The sequence below is a fragment of the Sturnus vulgaris genome, chromosome 6 (genome assembly GCF_052056855.1).
Source record: "Sturnus vulgaris isolate bStuVul1 chromosome 6, bStuVul1.hap1, whole genome shotgun sequence".
NCBI lineage: Eukaryota > Metazoa > Chordata > Aves > Passeriformes > Sturnidae > Sturnus > Sturnus vulgaris.
The window spans coordinates 23,713,952-23,734,788 of NC_142248.1; the positions used below are offsets into that span (position 1 = coordinate 23,713,952).

At 39.6% G+C, this 20,837-nt stretch overlaps 1 long non-coding RNA gene across 1 annotated transcript in view; it reads right to left on the bottom strand.

Annotated features, from left to right (window-relative positions):
• LOC148223363 (uncharacterized) overlaps positions 1–20,837 on the bottom strand; it is a 107,614-nt gene that overhangs the window by 79,423 nt on the left and 7,354 nt on the right. The window contains exon 2 of the long non-coding RNA XR_015804608.1: positions 6,496–6,749. This is a non-coding gene — a long non-coding RNA (uncharacterized LOC148223363). The remainder of the gene's footprint in view (positions 1–6,495; positions 6,750–20,837) is intronic.

The following is a 20,837-nucleotide window of genomic DNA, read 5'->3' on the forward strand; positions in this document are numbered from 1 at the left end:
TATGTTGAACGAAGCTAATTACTTTTACTATTATTAATAACAATTATTTCTGCTGAACAGCAAAGTTACTTTTCCTTAATTTTTCTGTTCCACATAGATTATTTCCTGTTTCACATAGGTTATTTCTGCTTTATTATGAAATTCAAGAAAGTAAGTATCTGGTTAAAAAGGATGTTTATTGGCAAGGGCCTAATTTACAACGCATAAGTACCATTATACATTATTACTCTCACAGTGCAAAAGACTTGAGTTAGCCTTTCAAGTAATACCATTTGTAACTAGATGGAAAAGGTCAGGAAAAAGCACAATTCATTTTCCTATTCAAATGAGTGGTATCAGGAACCATTCCTGGATGGAAGCAGCAAATGTGACTTGGGACAGTTATCTTTCGTCCTCTTCCTCCTCCCCATTTTATTTTCATTTTAGTGTAATGACTTTTGCTTATGCTTAACTGGCTGGGAGGACAGCAGTCAACCAAGCTCTGTAGGAAGCTCTATCAGACGTGTTACATACACTGTGCTGAAATAATTTAATTAAATATCATAAAAGTAAAAAAATTAGGTTCAGTTATAAAGAGTCTTTGAAAAGTTTCTGCTTTTACAGGAAAAGGTGAGAGGGGATTGTTTATTTTTTAGTTTTATTTGTCTTCTTAAAGTAAAGCTCACTGGTTTTCAATACAAGACCAAAATTTTTTAATTCTAAAGAACAAACCCTTTAATCAAAAGAGAAAAATATACATAATGAATTGCCATCATTTTCAGATTCGCTTCCTTTCTGTTTCAAATGTTTGGTCAGGAATAAGACTATTATACACTGTGATTACAAACACGAACAGTGACATCGAAAAAAGAAAAAGCTAACTGAGCAAAAGAGTTTTTACACTATGGCCCAAACACAGAAGCCCCCTGAAAACATCAATATTCCCCTCTGCATGACAGCAAGACTCTTCCCAGCTCAGGGAAGGTTGTGCTCACTCTTAAACTCAGGCACCATATTTTTTGCTATTGATATTTAAGAGGCAATCATTTATGCAAAATAAAATTTGTTTTCATGATCTTTTACAGGTAATGGGAATCACTGGAAGACACAGACACAGCTGGAGTCACCAGAAGCTCTATGGTGGCCATTGAATAAGAAATAGTTTGAAGTAGCTACTTGCATGCTGTTACTGCATTACAAAGAGGAAACATCTAAGTGCTCATTTTAGGAATCGATTTGGATGAAAAAACGTCAAAAGACATCTATTCCCTGGTTAATACTAGCCTCCTCCAGACAGGAGAAAAAAATCTTCTAAAATGACAGTATTATAACAAGAGCAAAACACATTCGATATATAAACAAAATAAATGTAATCAAATGGTGGAACTAACACACTAATTCACCTGTGAGCAGGTGAAATCTGTCTACAATATAATCAAATTGTCAACATTGTTTCATCTAGTCCTACTTTTATTAATTTCCTGGAAATTTCTCGAGGAGGAATATCCAAATACTAGGAGAAAGACATAACCATTTTATAAAAAAACTTTCCTTGTGAACATTTAATTTACTGCTGTCACTAAGTGATAGTGAGGAATAGCGGGTAGTGACGAAAAGTTGATTCTGTAGTCCCTGTCTATCAGCTTTTGTCTTCTTCAAGTTCAGTGATCCTGTTTGGGGCCAGGGAATCTATTCATGTTCAATTAGGCCCAGTCCAGACTTAGGAAAAGAACCAATTCTTGCAGGCAGGGCAGGCAGCCAGTTGTGGTGAGGAGGGCAGAAACAAATATTGCAAAATGAGACAAAGAACATCTGTTTCAACAGGGTGGGCAGGCACGTGCACTGCCTGCAGCATGAAACCGACTCGAATCTGCATGGTAATTGTAAATGGACCCTGTAGTTCAGCAGGTTGATTAAGTAAACTTTTTGCTGGAAATATTGTTCTTGGTCATTAATTGTGATCTTACTTCTTGTCCAGATTTTTTTTTCTTTTCTGTGGGAACTTAATCAAGCTTAAAGAATAGCCATTCCAACTATGCAGCTGCTTTTTCTTTATCTTGCTATATATTCACAGACTGTTCTTTACAATGCCCACTACAAAGGGGATAGTAGGAGACAATACATTTGACCTGATGTTCTGATAAAAGATGCCATTGGAAAAAAAAATTCTTTGAAATGGAAGCTGATGAGGCAAAAATGGACAGTCTAAATAACATTGCTCCAAATGGTAGAGGTGGACAAACGATGCTAGAGTACATTATTCCACTCCACTGGATGAAGTGACTTTCAAGGACTGATTAGCTCCATGTCTGAGAGGGTTAGCCCCCTGCCTGTTATAACAAGTGCCTATGAAAGGGAGAGCTCATCTGACAACTGGCTATGCCAACCGTGAAGTTATTTCAATACTTTCTCTTCTAACATATTGATTAATCCCATCATCATTTTGAAACCCTATTTTATACTGAATAAATCATTTTCTAATAAAGAGCAGTTAGGAGGTGTAAAACTTTGACTTCTCAATGATGCTATCAGACTCTCTGCAGATTTTACCATTTCTGGTTCTCTGCAAGCTCTGTGTGTGGAAGATAATGCTTTTTTCATGTCTGAAAAGCTTTATTTTTACAATGAAGCCTTTAATATCCTAGTGAAAAAGTCACATCGTGAATTTTCCACACTGAAGATGTACCAATTTTACTGTAAACACCAATGTTAAATGCCTCCATTATTTCTATTCTTTCTCCTCATTTTTCCCCTTGCTATGACTATTAAGCCAAATGTGATACAAACAAATGACTGCTGCCTTTGAGACCATATGACAAACACACCACAATACACAAGGGAAAGCTCCAAAATAACGTCTTGCATTTGCAGTATCACCTAATTGTTTGGATCATATAAGAGACTGAGGAAGAAAAACAGCTCCAATTACTTGGGGAACTTCTCACTTATGCTCTGGGAAATGCAAAGATTTGGAAAATACAGAGCCTAATATCCAGCAGAATTGCAATAAGGCAAATTATATACGCCACTAGCATGCTAGTTTTGTAGAGCAGTTCCTATAATGACATAATGTTAAAAACCATCCTGAAAATGCAGAGGTATCAGGCTACACAAGGGGTGGGGTGCAGCTCAAACCTTCTGTTTCTTCTGTGACCTTCAGATCTGTAGGAAGATCTAAAGGTTCCCTGGGCTGGAGATGTAAGAATGGAGAGAAATAATGGCTCTTCAGCCCAGTTCTTGGCATGTCCTCCTGATTTTATCCCTCGGTTCAGGAGTGTTTCAGAATTTTACCCAGTGACTGTTTGATGTGTCCTTTGCATGTTGATGAGAACAGTACTTGCTGCTGAAGCTTTTTTTTGCAGTAATACTTGTAAATAAGAAAGCTGCAACTCCCTTCACTCTTCACCTTCATACAGCAGGTGACAGAGCAGGATTTGTATTGCGAATATGAAAGTTTCAGTATTTGTAATAGAGATTGAAAAGCAAACATTTTTGACCAACATAGTGCTTAGTTTTGTGAAAATCGTTTCATGTATTTAGAACATTTCAATTTGTTTCTTTCCAATTTTTAAAATAGAGGTATCACTAATGCAAAGTAAAATAACTCTTTGTTTGCATTAAATAAGTGAATCGGAACACTGAACATCAAAACAGCAGAACACACTTAAAATGTTTTTAAAAATTAAAATTACTCGTCAAATGTAGGGATTTTTTTTTCTTCTTCTACAGAAATCTGTGTGTAGGGTATTTTAAGGTATTTCTTTAGTTAAGCAAGATACTACTTACCTGAGACTGTGAAAATTTTTATGTTATGAGTGTAGAAGCATTTCATTAAGTTATTTTGCACTTTTAAGATCTTATATTCTTAACTAGGCTTTTTGGGGGGCATTAACACACCTAGTTAAATATATATTTTATTTTTTTTAAATTTAATTACAAAATGTGTTTCATTTGTCCTATCTCCTACTTCTTAAACTAGAGGAAAGAAGCACTATCACAGTAATAGCCATGACTAGGAAAGAAGAAAAAAAGAGCTGAAAGTTCTAATCAAAACTGTAATCAGAAAGATGACAAATGGTGAAGACTATTAAATTTTCTTTGCTCCCTTGATGAATTTAATAAAGAACTAATCAAAGATCATTAGAGGGCTTTTGTGCTTGGTGTGCATTGTAACTGGATTGCAATTGGAATTTATGTTTTAGTGGTTATCTACAGTTGAATTGGACCTTTAAAGACAGAAAGAGCTATTTTTAGCATTTTTCTTTGAAAATATTTATTTTAAAATGTCAAATCATTGTATGTTGGTTCTATGCCTTACACGGTAAAACACAGTCTATTTCATTGTGGTTAGAAACTTTAAAATTGGTATCAGTACCAGTGTTTAGTTTGAATTTTCTAATGATCTTCTTCCTTTTAATTTTGCAAGAAAATTAGAAAAGAGACATTTACTTTCCAGGCAGTTATGTAAGTAATCCGATTGCTAGGACTATTGACAACCTGTAGAATTACATAACATTATAGAAATTCACCTTTTGCAAATCTTCAGGGTTAACTGAGTATTCTTACATTTTAAAGTGTGTTTCTTTGATCTTATTTTCATATTCCCTATTTGGTGCTTGAATATATAGCAGATACAGCAACAGAAGATGTTGTAGACTAAGCCATTTTTTTTTCTTTCTGAGTCTTAATATCTGCAGTTTCAGGTTGAATAATGAAAGAGAGAGATTGTACTTCCCTTTGGGTGAAATATAATCATAAGGATGGCTGAATATTCTGGAAGCATGCGTACACTTCCCATACTTAATTTGCAGATGACTACAGTAATGGTATCAAAAAACATCTTTTTAAAGTAACTTTTTGGAGGGTGCAGTTAGCTGGCGATTTATATCCACCTGGTTGGTTATGACAGGGTAGTAGAGAAGGTGACTTTACGACTTTCATTTCCACTCCCCTTTGTGTCACCTGGGCAGTTCCTGCCTCATTAACTGGAAAGTGCTTACGACAGTGGGCTTTCAATACCTGACCTCAGCATCTGATCTATTTTAGGTCTGCCACAGAAGAGTTTTGCTCTTACTATTGCTGTGGCATTTAGGGAATGCAGTACTGTGAAAATATTACGGTCTTGTCCTGCCTCTCGGTGTCCCTGACCGCCGCCCTGCCACTTCGCCTTCGGTCCTTGCCCGGGCTGCCCACATCCCACCCTGCCGCTCCCATCCAGCCACCCGCCGCGACTCTGTCCGGAGTCCCCGACCTCCCTCCGAGCACCGCGCGTCCGGCGCCGCGGCCGCGGGAGCCGCGGGTACGGAGCCGCGCGTGTGGAGTCCCGCGTGTGGAGCCGCGGGTGCGGAGCCCCTCGTGTGGAGCCCCTCGTGCGGAGCCGCGGGTGCGGAGCCCCTCGTGTGGAGCCCCTCGTGTGGAGTCCCGCGTGCGGAGCCGCGGGTGCGGAGCCGCGCCGCCCCAGCGCTGCGCAGGCTCGCTCGGCCCCCCGGGCAGGCAGCGTACGCGCGCGCCCCGCCCGGAGGCCGGCAGCACTTCCCTGACTCGCTGGTGATAACGCGGTCCTTTTCCCTCTGGCTCCTCTCCCCTCTCCCCCAGTCCTTTCCATTTTCATTCCTTCTGTTCCGCCTCTTCTAGCCCTCTTTTCTATTGGCAACTCCTTTTTCTTCTCGTTTTCGTTACCAGTAAACGGTTCTCAGATACAACGTTTGCCTCGTTTGGCTTAATTTCATTCCCGACCATCCATTATTAAAAGAACTCATAGCTGTTCCCCACACCGGAACGCGACAAACAGTAGTCTAAAAAACACATCAGTCTGCTACGCCAAAAAAAAAAAAAAAAAAAAAAAAAAAGGCTACTTTAAGTCTTACCCTTACCCTGAAAGGAATAGGAGACTCTCTTTGGTAGTGATGATGTGCACAACACTCTGAATGTACACATTTTGACATGATTATAATAATTTTGGAGTTTTATGCAGTGAGACATACAGATAAAAACATAGAAACAGATCGACTGTTCAGGTGCTCAGAAAAAAACCCACGTTGTCTTCCCATACCTAATACAGATGAATCTATATCCTATTGTTTGAATGTGCAGTGTCTCACACTACACAAAGGCTTTTCAATAGAAAAATTGTTTAAGGAAAATGAGATACTAACCTCCAAAACAAGTGCATGATAGTTTCAGGAATAACTCTGTCTAGGACTAGTAAGATATGAGAGCTTTGGCTTGCTTCCATATTTTTGAGAAATTGAAAGTGAGAGAAAGCTTGGCCTCTGTGAATTAGCATGGGATGTAAATTACTACCTGCATAATGAACAGGTCAATAATTTCAAAGCTAATGTAACTCAACCACATCATCAAATCTACAGACATTGGAAAATGTCAGATAATGGTGAAATCCTAGCAGAAACACCTTCTAGCCTTCAATCTGCATAAACTGTAATTGTCTGACAAACAATAAATCGTTTCAGTCTTTCTAACAGTGAAAGACCAGATTTTCAAGAATTGTGGACTTACCTCATTTAGATGTGAAAGACTGCTCAAGGAGAGGGGCAGCCTCTGGCCCTTCAGGCACAGATGCAGAAATGTTTGTGCCCATTCTGGCTCCTCTGTCTCCCACTGGGAGTAACGCCAGGCTGAGTCTGTGCAGGGCACGGACCACAGAGTGACCTGTACCAAAAGCATGGCTTGAATTCCTTCTTGGGATGGGCTGTGAGGTGCTGCTGCAGAGGGATCCATGAGCAAGCGAGGGTGGCTGCAGGGTGGTTGGGCTGCAGGAGGAACACATAGAGTGTATAACACCCAGTACAGACAAGTGTCCGTGTCCCTTCATTAACCGGAGAGGAGGGGCAAGATCCCAAACCAAGTACCTCACCTGCCTTCATCGTCTACAGGTGTTTTATTTCTTGTTTTTTGTGGTGTTGAACATACATGTGAACTGCTCTACAACTCCACCTTTTGCCATTCCACCTTTAAGGTTGTGGGACAAGCTAAAACAGAGATTTTGTGTTCCAAACCTAGTAATCCACTGACAGGGATCTATGTAGACAGATAGCTTGAGAACTAAGAAATTATTTTACATTATTTAAGCCTCTGCGTGTCCATATGATTTCCCAGGACCAACCACAGAAAATGAGATACCCATGAACAGGAAAACAAAGGACGGAAGAAGCATTTTTTTGGGAACCTGCTTGAAATAGCTGTGGTAATCTTAAACAGTAAAACCCAGGAGATCTACACAGTTGAGAAATTTCCAAGATTTGTCTACCAAAGTTTGGAGAACAATTAACCTGGAGAAAGGTATCAGGAGCTTCTAAGAAGCTAGAATAGATAAGCAAAGGATCACAAACTTCAGTGAATTTTTTGAAAGCATAGCTTTTTCAGATTTTTAAAATTTGTTATGGATTTTCCGTTCTGTATTTAAATGATAAATTATTAGATTTCGCAATCATAGTTGGTGATAAATACAGCTTTGGGTGACACACTGCAAGAAGGCTTTTTATTTCTCTAGACTGGCAACTTCTAAATAAACTGGGAAACTCTCCTAGTGCCTGGGATTTTAATGTATTCCCAAGACTCACAGAGTTACAGAGGTAACAGCGCTTCGCCAGCAGGTTTAAAATGTGATAAGGGATGCACTTTACACGTAACAAATGTCAGCCATCGACCATAATAACCAGGAAAGATCCTGCAAATCATTACATAAATGAGAAAGGTGCCTGATGTCAGGAGCCTCAGAGAACATAGCAATGGTGAATGAAAATCATTACTTCTTCTATGCAGCAATACTTTTTGGAGAGGGGTAAAAGAAAGTGATCAAATATTGACAGTGGGAAAATAATGCCAGGAAGACTGTGGTTTGGGTGGTTTCTAGGAACATTGCAAAATTGGGCACCCAAGCCCTATCACAGACTGCCTGTGTTTGGTGTCCCGAGACAGTGGCTGTATGGGGGGCTCGGGCCAGGCCAGGCCTCACTCTCTGCTGACACAGCCCCGCCCCCAGATGCCTATCACACACAGGGTGGGGCTAACTCAGCCTCTCATTGGCAGATCTGTCCATCAATCACACACAGGGTGGGGTAAGCTCAGCTTCTCATTGGCAGATCTGTCCATCAATCACACACAGGGTGGGGCTAACCCAGCCCCTGATTGGCCAAGTGATTGGAGGTCCCACCTCCCACAAATATCCGAGTGGCCTTTATCTATTATTCGCTTTTATTTTATTGGGGTTTTCCTAAGTGCATCTGAATGTCCAGACATTGTTGAAGTCAGAACTGAATACACCCTGAATTTGAGATGTTAATAGATTTATTTTATGTTAAGTTTTATATAACTGTCATTACTTTTAACCTATTGGGTCTCCATTTCTCTTCAAGAGGAGCGAAGGCCATTACAACTCTCCATAAGAAATTAAGGGCTTACACAGGAAACCAAGAGATAGACCACATAAGAGAAAACGTGCTCATCTTGAAGCAGCAGGAGACTCGGTGTATTTGTGTGTGGGGTTTGCCCTCCTGAATCATGTCCTTTGCTCCTACAGCAGTGCTGGCTCCACTTGTTCCCAGAGCTGTGCCAAGGCAGAGGAATGGGGAATAGGAGCTGATGCTAGGGGAGATGTAAATCCTATCCCTGCAACAGTGGCAAGGAAGAACCAAACCACTGTCTTGGATCTGCCTTGGATCTGGATCCAGTGTCAGGTTTGCTTTTGCTGTGTATTGAGTGCTGCTTTGATCTCAGGCTGCTGTGTGAAACCTGTCTTCTCAGAGGATGGACATCCCCCTGGCAGTGGAAAGCATCCCACATCCCAGCTGTGGTACCCGTACTGTTGTGTGGGACCCCTATCCCATTCCCACTGTTATGTTAGGGCTTTCTCCTCCCTCAGCAAGAGATGGAAAAGAGTTCTGTAGCAGCACCATTGCTGCTCAACTCATGCCTGACTTTTATATTTCCATCTGGAAATCTCAGAGTGCCTCTCCAGGGTCACTCTTAGAGGTCAAACCTAGATTTAACTGGCTGCAAAACCCCAGTTCTGCCTTACTGTTAGTTTTATGATTGATTATGTTTATTTAATTTTTCATCTGTTGCTGGCCTGGGACTAGATTGCAGTACAGTAAGTATGAGCACAGCTATTTATGGATATAGCAGAAAAGGGACTTATTCCCACTCAGTATTTATTTTCAACTTCTGCAACTTTTTTAATTAGAGCAAGTGGAGTAAAAAATAGTAAAAATAGATTTATAGGCCTGTGTCTTTACACCTAGGTAAAATAAACTGTGGCTGGAGAAAGAAGTCCATGTTCAGGTTTCCCCCAAAGCACAGAGAAAGCAGAGGTGTGAGACAAGTGAGAGGTGGCAGGTGCAGTGTTGTAGATTTCTGCCTATACTTGGGCAAGTGCTGCTGCAGAAGATCAGTCTGTGTTGGAGGCAGCAGTGCAATGGCAGCAGGAACTCGAACTCTGACTCCTGCAGAGGTTTCTGCTCAGACCACAGTGGCTGGGAGGTACTCTGGTTCCTGGATGCACACCTCATGGTGTTTTTGTTGCTGGACATGGCTGGAGTGAGTGTATTTCCATTCCATGCCATACTCCCTTCCTGTTGCTCTGCAGACACGCACAAACACGCATGTGTGCACACATGTACACACACTGCACTCATACACGGAGTGTTTTGTTGTTTTTCTTTTAAAACACATCTGCATGGAGAGGTGCCTTTCTCTCTCAGTTCCTCTCCAGTCTGCATGTCTCCTAGTACTACACAGCAGTAAATAAGTGTCTGTTGTTCAGATATTATTCACCTTTCGCTTTTGTTCTAGACAATTTTGTTGATACAGTGTGAGAAAACAACTCAAGAGATTGGGTTATAATGTTCATTTCTAAGAGCCATAGTTAAGTGTTGCATTTGTACTTCTGACTTGTTATCTTCTATTGCATAATAAAAAGTGAAGAAGCCAAGTACTTTGTTATATAAGTAGAAAATACTTGTGCCCACAATTTAACCCTTCAAACAGTGTATAGGAATCAAAGCAAAGTACATGGAGTTTTTCAAATTATTGAAGGCATTGTAGTACAATTGTAGTACATTGTTGTGCTCTCTGTAGTTCTACAATCTCAGCAAGCTGCTTGTGAAATATATCTTATTGCTTTTATACTTTAACTGACTTTTCTTTACACAATGATTTATGGAAGCATAACATGCTCAGCCTGTTCATAAATTAGGCAGCATAACTTTAGCAGAAACCATGAAGAGGCTTAAGTCTTGAACTTAATGTTCTCACTCTATGTGCCAGCACATACTTTACTTTTTTAAAATTACTTTAATTGAGCAGGTATTGTTAGTGAGTATCTTATGGACACTGAAGGCATTTTTTTCCTTGTTATCTCCTGCAATACTTAAATTATAAATTAGTTAAATTATGCAGAAAAAATTATGTCCTAACCCGTTGCATAAACTCTGAAGAAATAATTAGGGAGTAAAAAGAAATATACTTTTTGAGAGCAGAAAGAGTTGTGGCTGTTTTTAGTGTAAAATATATTCTTATTTACAAGTCTGGGGGATAAAAAGAAAGCATTTTTTTAACTTCTATCCTGTTGATACATTGTATACAACTTTAACACAACTCATTAGTAATTAGCTATTTACCATTTAAACCATGACAAAAGTATCTTAAAACTTCTTTTGTGCTCTTATCATTTTTTAAGGAGCACATTTATACACAAATTGCTTGGCATCTCTATATCAAGGCTTTGATCTCCTCCACTATCAATTGTTGGCTCAGGTACAAGAGACTGTAAAATATACAAAGCTGTCTGCTCTTGACTCCAGTTGAAATAAAAAAGGAGTCTGTTTATACACAGCCACTCATTAGCTAAGTCAGTCAATATTTACATGTTACAAATATAATGCCTTCTTTGTTAGATAAATTATTTAATTCAACCTCTATGAAACTCCCTTTCAAGAGACTAACATTTGCAAATAAATAACTTTTTGGTTCCTTAATTATAATTGTAAGCTGAATACCATCCTTTTCTTCCTTTCTTTTTTTATCCCAACTACTAGGTCAGCTTTGATAAAACATTAAAGAGTGTTTTACAAATACATAAAGCCATTTATGATGTGTTGCCATACAATGTATTTTTTTGAAAATGTCATCAAACTGGACAAACAGGTCTTGTGTGGTGGCACATATGTTTTCCAAGTTTGCTATTAGTGCTATATGCCATAGACTTAGTCTACCATCATCCAAGATTTAAAGTTGAAGCTTAGAGGACTTGGCAGTTGCCAGCACCACTGGCAGGTGTCATGCTGATGGAAATGCCTGTTGATGCATTAGATGACACATGTCTGTTGGTGTCTTGTTTCTTGATAATTGCTTTCCAACAAATGAGGGCTAGAAGCAACAGTGCCTTTCTCCATTTGTGCCTCCTAGGACTTTCTGTTCTTCTCTGCAGACCTCTGTGTCTTATTATTTTAGTACTTGAAATGACACATAAATGTCATGACTGCAGATGATTATGACAATGACAATAAACAAAATCATAGCAGCATTTCACGGAAAGAACAGGGAATGAGGGGGAAAGGATTTCTGCCCTTACGTGCATACAAGAAAATACAGACGCATATGTTCATGTGTTTCCAGATGCAGAGGGTGTTAAATCCTGAGCTCTAGTTAGATTTCCAGTATTCTAAAAAAATAATGTGTGTTTGGGGGCTCGGGGTTTTTTTTGCACTAAGGTAAATTCAGACTTGCTTTCAGCATGTCATCATGTGACTAAGAATCCTTTTTTTCCCTTTTTGTATATGCACATAAAGGAAAATGTTTTCCTTATATTAAGTATTTCCAGCAATTTTCTTATATAGGCCTGTCAACCTTGTCATCCTTGTAACATTTCTGTGGTGAATTATATTAGTGACATTTTTGTGTATGTTTCAAGACATTTCAGAGATGTAAGAATGCAAGTGACATAATTTGCAGATGTCACCTCTGACAGTTTTAGAATTTTTATGTGTTTCTTCAGTGGCTCTAGTAATGACTGTTATCTTCAGTATTACTGTACCCAATAGTTGATTGTATATAGCCATTATTTCCTTAGTGAAAGTCCTTAGCACTATGACACTAAAGCTTTGTATGTCCTAAATGGATAAATTAAGGGTGTTTTGTATGGGGAATGCAGACACAAGTTAGGTTTCCCAATGCAAACAGGCATACTCTACAGAGAAGAGTAGAACATAAAGCAGTGATTTTCATTTTGTACTCCTTAAGGAAGGGAAAAATAAAATACTCTAAATCTTGCCTCACTCCTAGAAATTCCACTGTTGCTAGTGATTGATGCTTAAAAAATTTATGACCCACCAGCTTTTCACTTGCTTTTGTAATTCATCCAGTTACTGATATAGAAGCCCAGGAGAACCACATAAAATTAAACATATGCAGGTGAGTTGTTAGAAGAAGAAATGTGCCCAAAAGAGCAAGGTCCAATTGACTCAGTGTGCTGCTAAGATAGCTGAGGGGCTGGGGCAAAGCTCCCTCACAAAGGCTTGCTGGCTCCCAACAAGCTGAAGGAATCACTCGTGTGACCTGTAAACACAGTGAGTCCTAATGGCTTGGTCCCCTGGGACCTGTCCGTGGCCTGGGACCCCTTCACCAGCCTTCTGTCCCCTCTCACAGAACCCAGACACGGCCAGTGCATGGCTGTGCTTAAAGGATCTTCACTTACTACTCAGCTTGGAAGGGTGAAGGAGCTTTGGGAGACCAAGTGAAATTGGATACGCAAAAAGATCTCGGGTATAATGAGGAGAAAGGAGAGATGGAGAAAGGGATGGGGATTTTTTTGAGGCTGTCTGTAGATCTGCAGTGATTTAGTGTTTGAGACTTACCTCCTGTGAAAATTGTTACTTGAAAAAAGAAGGATACAAAATTTGTGTTGGTGTGTGTGGTTACGTCTCTCACCAGAGTCCATTCCCCAGGGCAGATCTCAACACTGTGAGCAGCTCACCCCCCAACCTGCATCACATGTGGGCAGAGGTCCTTTTGAAGCTCCTGAAATGCTCCCCTTCTCTTTTTTTCCCTTTGTGTATAACTCCTGCTAATATTTGCCTTCTTCCCGGCCTCAGTGTTGAGTGAGCCTTCCAGAGGCTGAGTGTGAGAAGCCTGAGGCAGCACAGGGAACCAAACCCGGACATTCCTCTGGCCACTTGAGAGGTCCGAGTGCTGGAGCTGACTCACACCTTGTAGCCATCAGGCTCTGAGGGCTGGTGATATTCTGGAGCCTATGCACTTGATTTTAAAGTGGGAGAGAGCTGCAAGAACCTCTCTTCACACAGCATTTCCTTCTTGAAGTGGTGCTACTGTTGGCTCTAAAGAAAGCATATTCTCATACTAAAGATTACACTAAACCTACTATGTATTATTTATAGAGTAGCTTCCAAGGAATATTTCCTAATTTGAAGAAAAAGCTTGTGAATTTTCCAGTCATATTTGAATACTGTGAAATGATTTCCTATTACTAGCATAATTACTAGCTAATGCTCCTTCTGCCCTAAAAATGTGGAAGTACAAGTTTAAGGTGTCTTGTGAAAGAAAACAAAATGATCCATTAAGGTTTTTACCTTATCCTGGTTGATTCCTGTTCTCCATGATGAGAAGTAATAAAGTTCTTTACATTTTTAATGTGAAAAAATCTAATTATATTTCATTCATTACAACAGATTGGTAGCTGGAAGGTTTAGGTTAATTCTCACTATCCATATATACCACATACAGTCTGTACTTTTAATTTGTGTGGACATTATGTCAGAGAATCTCTCCGTGCTATCCCAGTTAATCTCATAAAATGTTAATGTAATCCCTTCACAAATTTGTAAATGCGGTACCACTATGGGTCTGGCAAATAATAAACAATATGTATCTTATCCTGGGCTTTCCTTCATGTAATTCTCAGCAATAATTTAGTCCTCGTCTTCCACTCTGAAGGATATAAATGGAATGACCTTTATTCTGGTTTTGTTTGCTCTCTATCTACTAAGCAGCTGCAGTGAAGATGAAGACAAACAGTGGATTAACAGTGGTACCTTTTATAAGGCTGATTAGTCTTAAAACATGCTCAGTGGAAACAAAAAAGCATAAAATGAGGTCTGAGAGGTTTTTACTCTTTTCACTGAAACTGCTGCATTTCTTTCAGTAAGTTACAAATACTGACTTTTCAATCAAGTATTTTCTTGGAGAGCAGTTGTTTTTGCCAGCACAGCCTATATAATATTTCAGAAGTGCAAGGTATGTAGTTCTAAAATAATTCTACCTTATTTATTTTTCTGGTTCAGATGAGAACTTTGTGGGGAGTTAATTAAAAATATTTACTGGTATTTCATATAATCTGGTTTTCGGTGATTATACATATAATCAGCTGTTAAAACCCACACTAGAACTGCTAAGGGTGATAGCTGTAATGGGCGCAGCTGGCATTCTTGCAATTTATAAGCACTTTGCAGAAACTGATTTTTAACATGTACAAATTGTGTAAGAGAGAAGTGGCTTGAGACAACGGGTGAGCAGCATGGTTTATGGCATGGCTTAACAGCACCTGACAACATCTGCAAATTTTAGGACTCGATGTGGGAAATAGTTTATTCATCAGTCAACAAGGCAAACTGTACTTACCTGAACTGGTGTCTGTTAAAACCACTGCCTGATAAAACCATACCTCAAATGGGATTTCTTGTGTTACACCTGTTTCCCCTGAAAGGCTGCTCTGTCTGCAGAGCATGGTCTGCTCCCTTTACTCCTTCCCGAAGTGGAGGGGGAGAAAGCTTGCTAATTTAGCCATCTTGTTAAATCACCCACATCCCCTTCCTGAAGCACCTAGACATTCCTTAGATGTCTCCTATCAGAATCCTGCCCCAGCCTGACCCTGCTTATCAAGCGCTTGTTGTTCTTTCAGAGATTTGAAAGGATTACAGCAGATTAGCTAACATAGCTCCTTCCCTTATATTGTTTTGTGTGACAGTCAGTTCTATAATAAAAATAAAATAGAAATTTTAAAGCACGTTTTAAGAGTGGGAATAATGCTAATATGCTGAATCTTACATTTTGGTACAGTTGAATTAAATCTTGCATTTTTAAAATCTGTCTTTATCATCAGCTAGCTATTTTCCCCCCTTTTTTTTCTGTTTTTTTTTTTTTTTTTGTAGTTGTAATGAAATTCACATCATATCTAACAAAATACCAGCCCATGAGAAGACATTTCATCTGATACAAAATACATGTCTGATATAAGCCATGCATAAATGCAGTTTTAATCTCATTTTCATGCCTATTTTGATTTTTAAAACATATAACTTCATGTACTAGCACCTTAAATAGTAGCCACAAGGTTTTTTGGCATTAAAAATCAGGTTCCCAAGAAGAACTGAAATCACATGAGAGCGATCCACACTGAATGTCTTTGACGGGGGAAAAAAAAGGAGCTAAAATAAAAATGAGGAAGAAAGGAAGAAACTAACTGCTATAAAGCTGGGATAAAGGCATCAACAAAACGAAATTCCAAGGGAAAGCCAAGCTCCCAAACAAGTCAGAAACCTCAATTACTGAATTAGCAATAATGCTGAGTTTAACAGAAGGAAGTTTGGACAGTAACTTCAAAGCCTATCTCTTCAATGAGAACTGAAAAACTGAGATTCTGGAGCTGCATCCAGCTGAAAACAACAGAAAAATGTGACAGCAGTTCCCTTTCAAACAACTAATACATTATTCCTCTAATTTCTGCTTCACATTTGGTTTTGACTCAGTAACATTTCTCCTTACTTATCATGGGTATTTGTCCTCCTGGAAAGTTTAATGTGCTTTTTACGGCATCAGTATCTTTCCTGAGGCTGGAAAACAGGAACCAGTCACAAAATTCAGTGGCAAATGTTGAGCCGTGTTTGAATGTGTGTCCAGTGGTGACTTTGAGGTGAGCAGGCTCTGATGGCCACCAGACCTCCCACCTACAGAGCACCAGTGGTTGCCCACACAATGCATGGCCCATGCTGGTCAGCCCCCTTGCCAGCCAGATGGGCACATCCTGGGCTAAGCTCTGGGCTTGACATCTCCCTGCTTGCAGATCTGGTTTTGTGGGAGACTGTAGGCCAGTGAGGACATACCCAGAGTCAGAGTTTAGTCTTGCATCTCTTAATGTTGTACAAATGGTGGTAATAACCTTTTGCTCTCTTTTATGCCAAACTCCTGTGGTGTTTTTTTTTTTTTAATAGTAGCATCTCTTATTCTCATCTCCCGAGTCAAAGAGAGCTCCACCTACTCTGAAGAACTGGGAATTGGTTTTCATCCTCACTGTCTTCTGTGCCACTGGTCACTTTGTTGTGCTTGCAAGGCACAGAGCCATGTAGGACTAGGTGCTCAGGATGCTGTGTGTCTTCTACTTGTATTAAGAGATTTAAGAGATTTGAAAAATTCTGGAAGGGGAATCACTTCTATTTATAAATTTAACTGTGGACTTGAGAGTTGAAATGTTTTCAGTAAGGTCTGAAATCACCTTTTGGGCTTGAGCAGTTGCCTGGAAGCCAATGGTTAACCACTTGCCTGAATGGGCGAGACGAGTTACACATCATTTTTCATGCACTTCAAGTTGAAGAGATGTGAGACAATTCCTGGTCTGGAAACTGCACAGCCACAGTAGCTGTGTCACTAATAAGCTCTACTGAGTTGCAGAAACACAGAAGATTTGGCAGTTCTGTCATTTCCCTTGACCTCTGTCTGTAGCAAGTCCCTTTTCTTTCTCTCTGTCACTTGTGACTGTTAGGTACAGAGAACAAACCCTTCTTTTCTTTTTGTTGCCAAGTTATTAATTGATGTTCAGGAGAGGATGGGAGGAAAGAAGCTTTGTCTGGCTCTGAAAAGCACCAGATGTGCTTTTTTGAATTGAGGAGAGGAATTAATTAAAACGAGGTAATAATATTAATCTGTCAACTGCAGTTAAGATTGGCTGTAACAGGAGGGGGAGCTCTCAGCGCATCAGGCGGGGGAGAGGGGGGTGATGGGGAGCTCAGCTCTCCCAAACCAGAGAGGGGCTGGGACCCTCCTGCGATGCAGCAGCAGTGGGGGAGGGATGTCTTGTCACCCTTTTCACAGAAATACCTGTGTGACTGCTGGGCTGCTGCCACACTCAACCCAAAGACAGAAGCAGGAATGAATATTCAGTGATGAATGCGGGTGGAAATGCTGATGGAAAGAATGAAGTACAAATTAAGAAGCTTTGGGATTCTTCTTAAAGTGTGTCTGTTTTGATTGCTTTTTCTGTAGATTTTTGCTATGTATTATATTGTCTAACAGAGCAAAAGAAAAACAGAATACATGTTTACTGTGTACTAAGCTGTAAGTACCTTTTTCAGACATCAGTAATCATCCTTTCCAGCTGAGAAGGCAATACACTTGCAATAGAGCTCTCCAAAAAACAGCAATTGTCCTATATTAGTGTTTCTGAAGCTATCCCTTATGGAAAAGCTCTCCTGAATTTAATAAGGGTAAAATGAACTGGGCTATATAGTAATTTCATAGAATTAAAAGAGAATTAGGAATTTAGCAGGAATTATACCTCTGCCGTAGATGAAGCTGGCATTAGCTGATGCAAGGCTATGTACAGAACTGCTTCTGCTGTGCAAGTAAATAATCTGTGTGCATGTATGCGAGCATGATAAATCCTAATTTACTACCCAGTCTCAGAGGTGTTTGTATGGTCCTGGGCACGTGTCCAGAGCACCCCAAGAGCAGAGGAGCAAGGACAGCAGGATTGCTGCTGTGTCCAGCAAGCCCTGGGGCCAGCTGGAGTTCACTGCAAATTAAAGTAAGAGTCACTGTACTTTGATGGTCCTTGGCAGCTTGTATGAAGGCTGCCAATTTCTCTAGCTTTAAAAAGTAATTTCTTAGAAAACTAGAAATGCCAGGGGATTTGGGGAGGTAGTACTCATGGGAAGTCATTGTGGCATAGATGCCCAAGTAATTTTGTTATTCTGGAATCCCCACTCTTGAGGTTTAAAAGCAGACAAACTTCATGGTATGACAAGCTTTTTTTCCTAAAGGACACACCATTTTCCTGGGACACACATAAGTTATTAAGAAATTTCATATTCATGGCAAATATTATTTTTCATCTTTGCCCCAATTGTTTTGGCATTAGTCAAAGAGCTACTCCTTAGGTTATATGTTTGTATTGATTCCCCTGCAAGGAAGTCTGTATCTCCTACCATTTCTTTTTAGATTCCCAATCCAACAAATGGATGAGTTGAGCACCTGAGAGGCAAAACCTTCTTTCGGGTGCTGTGCATTCCACCAGCAGTCCCTAGTAGGAGACACATGGGGTATGGAATAGCTCCAGTCTGCTGGTCTCAAAAAAATTTCAGGAAAAAACCTTCACCAAATTAACCCAAATTAAGCCACTCTGAGCACTTTTTCAGCTGCCTTTGCCAGCAGCTGTAAACCTCTTGTTGCTCCAGGTGTGTGAGATGTTGGGCAGCTTAAAGCCACAGCATGTGAACCTCAGTGGCTCCACTAGAGACAGTGAGCACATCCATGGCTGCTTGGGTGCAGGTTCTGGCTTAGCAGCTTTGCAGGTAAGCTGGGTTGGCTGTCATATTTATTTTCACTTGCCTTCTTTAAGGCTCTTGAGTGTTTCTGATAAAATAGTGCTGTTTTTCCTGCAAATTCATGGAACTTTGGTGACATCCAGTGACAGGTTCTGCTGGAAGGTGTTTTTTTCTCCTGGTGTGATGGGAGAGAAATGCTGGTACTCTGCTGATTTCCCTTAATGGGATCAGCAGATGAATTTGAACACAGAGTGAAAATCAGACTTCCAAACCATATACTATTGTTGTTTTAAGGCAGTTGGGATTTGCATTAGGTTTTTCAATATTTAATGTGTTATGCTTGTTGAAAAGGTGTTAATTAATCACAATATAAAAGCAAGATCTTGTCTGGCAATCCATTTAAATAAGGCTCTTTAAAGAACTTTCTCCAGGCTTTTCGTGTAATTTTTCTGTCTCTTAAAGAAATTTTTTGAGTGTCAAATTCAAACCTGTGAATAGCACCTGTTATTTTAATATTTTTTTCTGACAGTTTAATTAAAATTGGTGTAAAAGCTCGTATTCTGGGGAAAAAAAGAAAATCAGTGATTACATACTCTGACAATGGTATAAAATGTAATAAACTGCAGTAGCTTACTTAAAAAGTAGCTATTCATGGATTAAATTTTAAAAAACAAATTATTGCACTCAACTCCTGGAGTGTAGTGTTTTAAGCTAGATGGAATCTGAGGTTAAATGACATTGCAAGCTGGAGAAATGAATATTTAAAAACTATATTCAAGCTAAATTGCCAAATGGTTACTCTTGTATAGTAACATCCAAATCATGGCAATTGTTCTTCTAATAAATATGATTTCTATAGCATTTTCTTCGATTATTCAGTTAACCGCCAGTGCTGTTTTACCTCTTTATAATAATGCATGCTTTCTTTAAAAAAAAAAAAAAAAAAAAAAAAGCAAAAAAAAGAAGTTGGTTATTTCTTTGGTCAGGGCCTATTTGCTCCTTTTTTATGTGAGATTTTCAATACTCGGCAATGATGCCGAGCAAAAAAGGTCCATCCACTTCACTTGTGATGCCTCGTGCATTACCTAAAGCACAACAGAACAATGGCAGACAACAGAGCCTTTCTCCCCGCTAACAATGCAGTCACCATGACAACCAGCAGAAGAACGTTTGGCCAGGAAAAGCTGGGAGCTTGGCGGACCAGCCTAATCAAAAAATGGAATAAGATGACAACAATTACACTGATGAGTGAGAGGGAAGCTACAGATGCATTCAGACACCTATGGCACTGCTGGCTGGATGCATTCAGCATTATTTTTTTGTTTTGTTTTGTTTAGTGTCTTCTGTTTTTTAAGAGCTGGTAAATAGACAAGATCGAATTGTGTAACAGAATGTCAGTGCTCTAGTTAAACTGAAAATTCCTTTTCTTTTGCTATGCTACTTCAAGCACACTGAAGAGGCTTTAGGAGAGATGAGGTTTTGAAGTGAAATATGTAATAGATACAATATGAGTGTCACAAGGCAACTTTATTTAGCTTTAAAGATGTAAACTTGGATTTTCAAATGTGTGGATGCAAATAAATAAGACTGGATTATGTTATGAATAACCAGCCTCACCTTTCACTTCAATTTTAGACAACTGGACACATGTCAAGCATTGATTAGAGGTCATGGCTTGTTGTTTTTGAACCAACCCCTTCTGCACATTAGTAATCACTCTAAAATTTATCATGGCATTTTGTGCAGACCTCTCTTCCAATTCCAGGAAAACTTGAACTGCAACTGTACATGTGCCACAAATAAAGTGACAGACATAACGATATACTTCTCTGAAATACCCCAAACTAAGCGTTCTGCTAATTGCCTCCTATTATAAGCTTCCAATTACACGGTCAAAGTATTTTCTGGTAATTTCTCTATAGGAAAGGGATGAAGAGAACTTTTGCTGCTGTTGCTGACAGATGAGTCTGTGATTTCTACTGTTGAGAACAGTTTATATATTTTAGGGATGGGAGTAGAGAAGAGAAGCTGCTGTTTTAAAATGCTGAGGTATTTGGGGATAGCCAAGAGGCATTTTAACAGTTTGAAAACAGCAGTGAGCACAAAACCCTGAATGTTTCTAGGTGCTTTATCTGATAATGGCACTGTAGAGTTGAGTCATTTGGCCAATCCTTTCTGTACTACCCACTGCTATAGCCAAAACTGCCTCTATACTCTGTGATGTCTTCTTTCATGCCCTTGATGGCTCCTGGGGAGATCTTGCAGCCAACTTTAAGATAAGATATCATG